General features: G+C 47.2%; 1 pseudogene across 1 annotated transcript in view; it reads left to right on the forward strand.

Moving 5' to 3' along the window:
* The first annotated feature begins 3925 nt into the window (after nt 1–3925).
* Nucleotides 3926–8452, forward strand: part of LOC311234832 (semaphorin-4G-like) — a 46817-nt pseudogene continuing 42290 nt past the window's right edge. Inside the window, exon 1 of the transcript in view lies at nt 3926–3930. The product of the transcript in view is annotated as a semaphorin-4G-like (transcript). The remainder of the gene's footprint in view (nt 3931–8452) is intronic.

Below are 8452 nucleotides of genomic sequence, written 5' to 3' on the forward strand. Positions count from 1 at the left end.
ATAGGCAATAAAACTATAGTAAATATAAAAATAAGCAGTGTAAACAATACCACGCAAATGAACAATAATGATGATGGATGTATACATGTAGGACACTGAGGTCACAGTTTATGGTTTAATTTACGAGTCTTATGTCTGCACGTTTACATTGCACTACTTTTATTGTCTTTTATACCTATACCTATAATTTATGCATTGTTTTTTTATTCTGTCAATTGTGTGCTGATTTTTATGCCCGTGTTCATTTTATACTAATTGCTGTGGGGCACTCTGGACTGCGGTCCATGTGTGAAAAAAAGTACTATATAGATAGTTATTAATATTTATTATTGTTATATTGTAGAAATATGTGCTGGAAATGTCTATAAAGTCTCGACGACATTGAAAATGAGGGTGACGTCAATTGTCTTTTCGAGAATAAACAAAGGTTTGAATGAATGAACATATAAGCAATACATAATTTCAATTGATTGATTGATTGATTGAAAACTTTATTAACAGATTGCAGAATGGGTACAGTACAGTACAGCTCAATACATACAATTGTTAAGGGGATGCAGACCAGAGAAAGACTTTCGTCTTGTTTCCATCAGGGTCCCCCATTTTCAATTCATCATAATGGATCTGAATCTGAATGTATACTATGAGTAAGAGTCATAGTTTGGGTGGTGTTCCCCTTTAAAGCTACACATTTTACTAAACTAAAAAAGTTAACACGTTTATTGGATAGAAAATAAAACATTCCCCAATGTCCTAACCCAATAATACACGAGACCCTCTTGGTTTCATCGATAATCCAATGTACAGTTACACCCCCCCCCCCCCCCCCCCCCCCGAAACTGGCCCCTACAAATGTCCTAACCTAGTTGTACAGTAAATGACCAAGTAAGGCTTCGTCAGTATTCCAATGTACAGTGTAAAATGTGTGTGTGTCCCCTACCCAACCCCCCCCCCCCCCCCCCACCTCCAATGCACAGTTTCTATGCCAAATGTATACACTCTTTTTCCTGACTCCTTCTGTATCACAAACAGTACTGTATTTGCAAATCTGATATGTCATAAATGTATAGATGTAGCAGTACTGTCTATCTGTATGTCATGTATGTCATATATGTTATGATGAATTGAAAATGGGGGACCCTGATGTAAACAAGACGAAAGTCTTTCTCTGGTCTGCATCCCCTTAACAATTGTATGTATAGAGCTGTACTGTACTGTACCCATTCTGCAATCTGTTAATAAAGTTTTCAATCAATGGTCGTTTGGAGGACAAGAAATTGCAATACCCTCTGCATACTGTAGGGGTCAGTGACAGGTCGCCTCAGACAGTAAGTACTAACTAATATCATTCTGCACCCTTTTCAACTTCATTGGCGAGGAGGTGCGTGAGGAGCGCTGTAGTGCAGACAGACAGACAGACAGACAGGCAGGCAGACAGAGAGACAGACAGACAGACAGACAGACAGACAGACAGACAGACAGACAGACAGACAGAGAGACAGACAGACAGGCAGGCAGACAGAGAGACAGACAGACAGACAGACAGACAGACAGACAGACAGACAGACAGACAGACAGAGAGACAGACAGACAGACAGACAGACAGACAGACAGGCAGACAGACAGACAGACAGACAGACAGGCAGACAGACAGACAGAAAGACAGACAGAGAGACAGACAGACAGACAGACAGACAGGAAGGCAGACAGACAGACAGACAGAGATACAGACAGACAGGCAGACAGACAGAGAGGCAGACAGACAGGCAGACAGACAGAGAGGCAGACAGACAGACAGACAGACAGACAGACAGACAGACAGACTCCTCATCTGGACAGCGGGGGGTAAAGTCCACTTGGATAATAAGCCTCGAGCACCCACCGCACCGGGGGATATATATCATCAACAACAACAACACGAAAAGTCCACCGTCCTGCCTTCAGGGACAACATCCCTTCAACACGATATACAGCCGGTAAGCGACGCGACACGGTTCAACAAGCGATTGTTGTTGTTGGGTTGTTATTGTTTATTATGAGACATTTATTGGCCACCTGACGGCGCGCCGCGGTTGGTTTGGGCAGGAAGGGGATAACCGCTGAAAGATGCGGTCAAACCGAGACGGACAGGTGAAGTGAAAACGGGGGACCCTGATGTAAACAAGACGAAAGTCTTTCTCTGGTCTGCATCCCCCTTAACAATTGTGTGTATTGAGCCGTACTGTGTATTGTACCCATTCTGCAATCTGTTAAATAAAGTTTTCATTCATTCATTCATTCATTCATTCATTCATTCTTTCATTCATACATTCATTCATTCATTCATTCATTCATTCATCCATTCATTCATCAGTTTGAGTAAAATGTACTCTGCGAAATTGACTGTGTGTAGCAGACAGTGTTGTAACGTTATAGAGTAGTGTTGCGTGTAATTAATTGAACTCATTAGGGTTACGCAGCCCACGCAAGACTGACTGACTGTACAATTGCTTTGCTGTAGAGACGACGCCTGTTTGTAAATGGTTACATCAACTTACATGTGTTATCCGTGCTGCTCTCTGGTGATACTTGCTGCATTTCTAGATGATAGCTCACTCGGAGCATAATGGTGTTGAAATTACTTAGTTGTAACTCAACACACGGATCTTAGATTAGGAGGATGAGCAGGGGCGGACCTAGCACATTTGGCGCCCTAGGCGAGATTCACCACTGCGCCCCCCCCCCCTTTTTTTTTTTACTTTTTAATTTGTTTTGCTCTGCGCAGTTTTGGCGCCCCCCTCTATATCTGCAACCATTATTTTTACATAAAAGAAATTCTAACATAAGGGAAAATGAGCCAAAAATCTAAAACGGTCGGTCGGTCTGAGCCTCCCCCCCCCAAAAAAAAAAATCAAAACATCGCCGCGCTACCAACCGGTTAACCCTTTTCACTGCGACAATACACCGAAGGTTAACCCTTTCACGACCGTCGGTTGTGTGATAGTAAAGGGTCGGTCGTAGGGAGGGTTGAAGAATCTATCGCATGTCCCCTCCGATACATGCAGAGTCAGCCAGCCACTTCTTTTCACCTGCCAGCGCGGACTCTCATTGGCGAGGTGTAACGTGTGGGAGGCTCACACTGCCCTCGCCATCTCCTGTCCTTGCTGTGCAGGCGCCCTGACCGTCCTGTAGGAGTCGCTGTTTACAACGACCAGAATACCACCCTCGACTCCCCTCCCGCTGACTCTTCCAATTGAGCCAGTAGGACGGCCGGCCCAAGCCGGAGGCAACGCTGACAGCCGGATTCGATACCGGTGTCTCACGCGTTGGTGACGAGCGCTTAGACCGCTGCGCCACCCAGCCGCCCTGTGATGTTTCTTCTTGACTTGTTTAAAGAAGACGTGTCGTCTGGCCTTACAAATGAATTTGATTTGATTTTAAATTTGATCCTTACATTTATACAACATATGAGGTGTAATAGTCGTGGTAAACAGTTATGAGGCAGTATGAGGTATAATACGGTAGTGGTGGTAAACAGTTATGAGGCAGTATGAGGTATAATACGGTAGTGGTGGTAAACAGTTATGAGGCAGTATGAGGTATAATACGGTAGTCATGGTAAACAGTTATGAGGCAGTATAAGGTATAATACGGTAGTCATGGTAAACAGTTATGAGGCAGTATAAGGTATAATACGGTAGTGGTGGTAAACAGTTATGAGGCAGTATGAGGTATAATACGGTAGTGGTGGTAAACAGTTATGAGGCAGTATGAGGTATAATACGGTAGTGGTGGTAAACAGTAATGAGGCAGTATGAGGTATAATACGGTAGTGGTGGTAAACAGTTATGAGGCAGTATGAGGTATAATACGGTAGTGGTGGTAAACAGTAATGAGGCAGTATGAGGTATAATACGGTAGTGGTGGTAAACAGTTATGAGGCAGTATGAGGTATAATACGGTAATCACGGTACACAGGGAGTTCAGTCCTCAGTTTGGATTCTCTTGTCTAGCGGAAACAAAAGCACATAAAACACTCCGTCACTCAACTGAAGTGTAGTTCAATGGCTTCCAATGTTATCTTTTCTACCATTTGTCACTGCTGTACACGCACGCACGCACGCACGCACGCACACACACACACACACACACACACACACACATACACATGCACACACAGAAAGAAAGAGAAAGAAGGAAAGAAAGGAAGGAAGAGAGATGCACATACACAAAGTGACAGAAAGAGACAGACACACAGAAGTGGGGCATTGACCATAATGAAAGAAAGAGACACAGACAGACAGACAGACAGACAGACACACACACACACACACACACACACACACACACACACACACACACACACACACACACACACATGCACACACACACACACACGCACACACACACACACACACACGCACACACACAGCTCTTCTGTAAGTGTTATTTATGAATGTGTGAAGACTGTCTGTATCACACACAGAGGGAACTGTCTGACCACTTTCAAACTAAGACTACAGAATAGAAAACACTTCCAAATAAACTTGAATGATTATGAATATATTATGTATAGGCTACATGTCAAAAGGGCAATATGTATTTCTTTTTTAATTGTGTTTTTGGTCGATTTTTATTGTTTTTTTTTCAACAAGACTGGCAGAGAGAAGAAGTATGGGAGGATAGACGTGGGAGGCTCACGCAGAATTTAGGGTGACCAGATGCAAAAAGTCCAAAAGCAGGACAACAGTAATATTTTGGTGGGACAAAGTGGGACAGATAGATAATGTACATTTCTTTATTAGAATAACATGGTCTTCACCGAGACCAATGGTTTTTTTTTTTGCTTCAAAAAGAGGGACATCCTCTCAATATGTGGGACGTTCGGTCAAATGGTGGGACAGTACAACCAGAAGGGGGACACCTGGTCACCCCACTCACGCTGCCCCCGATACTTCCTGTTTCTGCTGTACAGGCGTCACCCAACCGACCTGTAGGAGTCGCTGTCCACAACGTCCGATCCATTCCCCACCCACCGGCTTTCCCGCCCTCTAACTCTGCATGTTGTGTTAGTACGAACGGCCGGCCGAGCCGGTAGCAACGCCGAGAGCTGGGCTCGATACCAGCGTATCCTGCGTTAGTGGCGAGCGCCTTTCCCACTGCGCCACCCAGCCGCTTTGCCCAATATGTTTTGTTAATGTAATCTACTTGCACAGATGTATGTTATATAGCCTACTAGTACTATTCTTACTGGATTAAACATACATTTAATTAATAAATGTATAGCGTTGTTTTTCGACATCCCGCCTCAGACTCTTCATTCATTCAGACTCTTCGGCGCTACACTTTCTGATTATGAATATCGTGACGGAACGTAGGCCAATCTCGCTAACGTTAGTCGACCGAAATCAATTAGCAACATCACCGGTACATACTACTAGCTAGCTGGCTAACTAGCCAACGTTAACTTACTGTAGCTCCTGTCAAAACTAACGGGTTGGTATGGCCATTGTGTTATTTATATTTGACATTAGCTATTTATGGGTGGAATATTCTGATTATAGCTCACTAGATCAGTCACATTAAACTTTATTTTTGTATAGCTTGCTAGATATGTGGCTAACGTTAGCTAGGCTAACGAAGCTGTAGCTAACGTTACTTTCCATGCAAACCACTCGTCGTAGGGCTAACGTCAATCACCCCTGTGCATTGAGCATTATTTTAGATAACAGCACACCACGTCATGTATTTAATCCATTACAGCTAACTAGCTAGCCATGGTAACTCCCAGCTATTCCAGTTGACATTTCTGACAGGCATTTTCCAAAGTTCATGAGTCGAAGCGTAACGTATACCGTCGGCGCCTACCGTCTGAACGTAATTTGAGTGATTTTGAGACAGCAAACGTTTTGAAACCGCGGTAAACCGTGGAACCGGTAACCGGCCCATGGCTACACATGACACACACAGGTGTTGATGGAGCCCTAATGGAGGCTCTCTGTGGGGACAGCAGGTGTTGATGGAGCCCTAATGGAGGCTCTCTGGGGGACAGCAGGTGTTGATGGAGCCCTAATGGAGGCTCTCTGGGGGACAGTGTTGATGGAGCCCTAATGGAGGCTCTCTGGGGGACAGTGTTGATGGAGCCCTAATGGAGGCTCTCTGTGGGACAGCAGGTGTTGATGGAGCCCTAATGGAGGCTCTCTGGGGGACAGCAGGTATTGATGGAGCCCTAATGGAGGCTCTCTGTGGGACAGCAGGTGTTGATGGAGCCCTAATGGAGGCTCTCTGTGGGACAGCAGGTGTTGATGGAGCCCTAATGGAGGCTCTCTGGGGGACAGCAGGTATTGATGGAGCCCTAATGGAGGCTCTCTGTGGGACAGCAGGTGTTGATGGAGCCCTAATGGAGGCTCTCTGGGGGACAGTGTTGATGGAGCCCTAATGGAGGCTCTCTGTGGGGACAGCAGGTGTTGATGGAGCCCTAATGGAGGCTCTCTGGGGGACAGTGTTGATGGAGCCCTAATGGAGGCTCTCTGTGGGGACAGTGTTGATGGAGCCCTAATGGAGGCTCTCTGGGGGACAGTGTTGATGGAGCCCTAATGGAGGCTCTCTGGGGGACAGTGTTGATGGAGCCCTAATGGAGGCTCTCTGTGGGGACAGCAGGTGTTGATGGAGCCCTAATGGAGGCTCTCTGGGGGACAGTGTTGATGGAGCCCTAATGGAGGCTCTCTGGGGGACAGTGTTGATGGAGCCCTAATGGAGGCTCTCTGTGGGGACAGCAGGTGTTGATGGAGCCCTAATGGAGGCTCTCTGTGGGGACAGCAGGTGTTGATGGAGCCCTAATGGAGGCTCTCTGGGGGACAGTGTTGATGGAGCCCTAATGGAGGCTCTCTGGGGGACAGTGTTGATGGAGCCCTAATGGAGGCTCTCTGGGGGACAGTGTTGATGGAGCCCTAATGGAGGCTCTCTGTGGGACAGTGTTGATGGAGCCCTAATGGAGGCTCTCTGGGGGACAGTGTTGATGGAGCCCTAATGGAGGCTCTCTGGGGGACAGTGTTGATGGAGCCCTAATGGAGGCTCTCGGGGACAGTGTTGATGGAGCCCTAATGGAGGCTCTCTGGGGGACAGTGTTGATGGAGCCCTAATGGAGGCTCTCTGGGGGACAGTGTTGATGGAGCCCTAATGGAGGCTCTCTGGGGGACAGTGTTGATGGAGCCCTAATGGAGGCTCTCTGGGGGACAGTGTTGATGGAGCCCTAATGGAGGCTCTCTGGGGGACAGTGTTGATGGAGCCCTAATGGAGGCTCTCTGTGGGGACAGCAGATGTTGATGGAGCCCTAATGGAGGCTCTCTGTGGGACAGTGTTGATGGAGCCCTAATGGAGGCTCTCTGTGGGACAGTGTTGATGGAGCCCTAATGGAGGCTCTCTGTGGGACAGTGTTGATGGAGCCCTAATGGAGGCTCTCTGTGGGACAGTGTTGATGGAGCCCTAATGGAGGCTCTCTGTGGGGACAGCAGGTGTTGATGGAGCCCTAATGGAGGCTCTCTGTGGGGACAGCAGGTGTTGATGGAGCCCTAATGGAGGCTCTCTGTGGGGACAACAGGTGTTGATGGAGCCCTAATGGAGGCTCTCTGTGGGGACAGCAGGTGTTGATGGAGCCCTAATGGAGGCTCTCTGTGGGACAGTGTTGATGGAGCCCTAATGGAGGCTCTCTGTGGGGACAGCAGGTGTTGATGGAGCCCTAATGGAGGCTCTCTGTGGGGACAGCAGGTGTTGATGGAGCCCTAATGGAGGCTCTCTGTGGGGACAGCAGGTGTTGATGGAGCCCTAATGGAGGCTCTCTGTGGGACAGTGTTGATGGAGCCCTAATGGAGGCTCTCTGTGGGGACAGCAGGTGTTGATGGAGCCCTAATGGAGGCTCTCTGTGGGACAGTGTTGATGGAGCCCTAATGGAGGCTCTCTGTGGGGACAGCAGGTGTTGATGGAGCCCTAATGGAGGCTCTCTGTGGGGGACAGCAGGTGTTGATGGAGCCCTAATGGAGGCTCTCTGGGGGGACAGTGTTGATGGAGCCCTAATGGAGGCTCTCTGTGGGGACAGCAGGGTGTTGATGGAGCCCTAATGGAGGCTCTCTGGGGGACAGTGTTGATGGAGCCCTAATGGAGGCTCTCACATCTATCTCTGTTTCTCTCTCTCTCTCTCTCTCTCTCTCTCTCCCTCTCTCTCTCTCTCTCTCTCTCTCTCTCTCTCTCTCTCTCTCTCTCTCTCTCTCTCTCTCTCTCTCTCTCTCTCTCTCTCTCTCTCTCTCTCTCTCTCTCTCTGTTGCCAAAGCACAATTATGACATAAACAGCAAACAACATTATACAATACAACAGCAATATCAACAGAACAAGATCAAAGAAATAAAGGAGATGGTGCGGTGAATAAAACATGGTACATGTATATATATATATAGTATATGTGTCCTACTGGTTGTC

Source organism: Notolepis coatsorum (genome assembly GCF_963971535.1).
Source record: "Notolepis coatsorum genome assembly, chromosome: 9".
Classification (NCBI taxonomy): Eukaryota; Metazoa; Chordata; class Actinopteri; order Aulopiformes; family Paralepididae; genus Notolepis; species Notolepis coatsorum.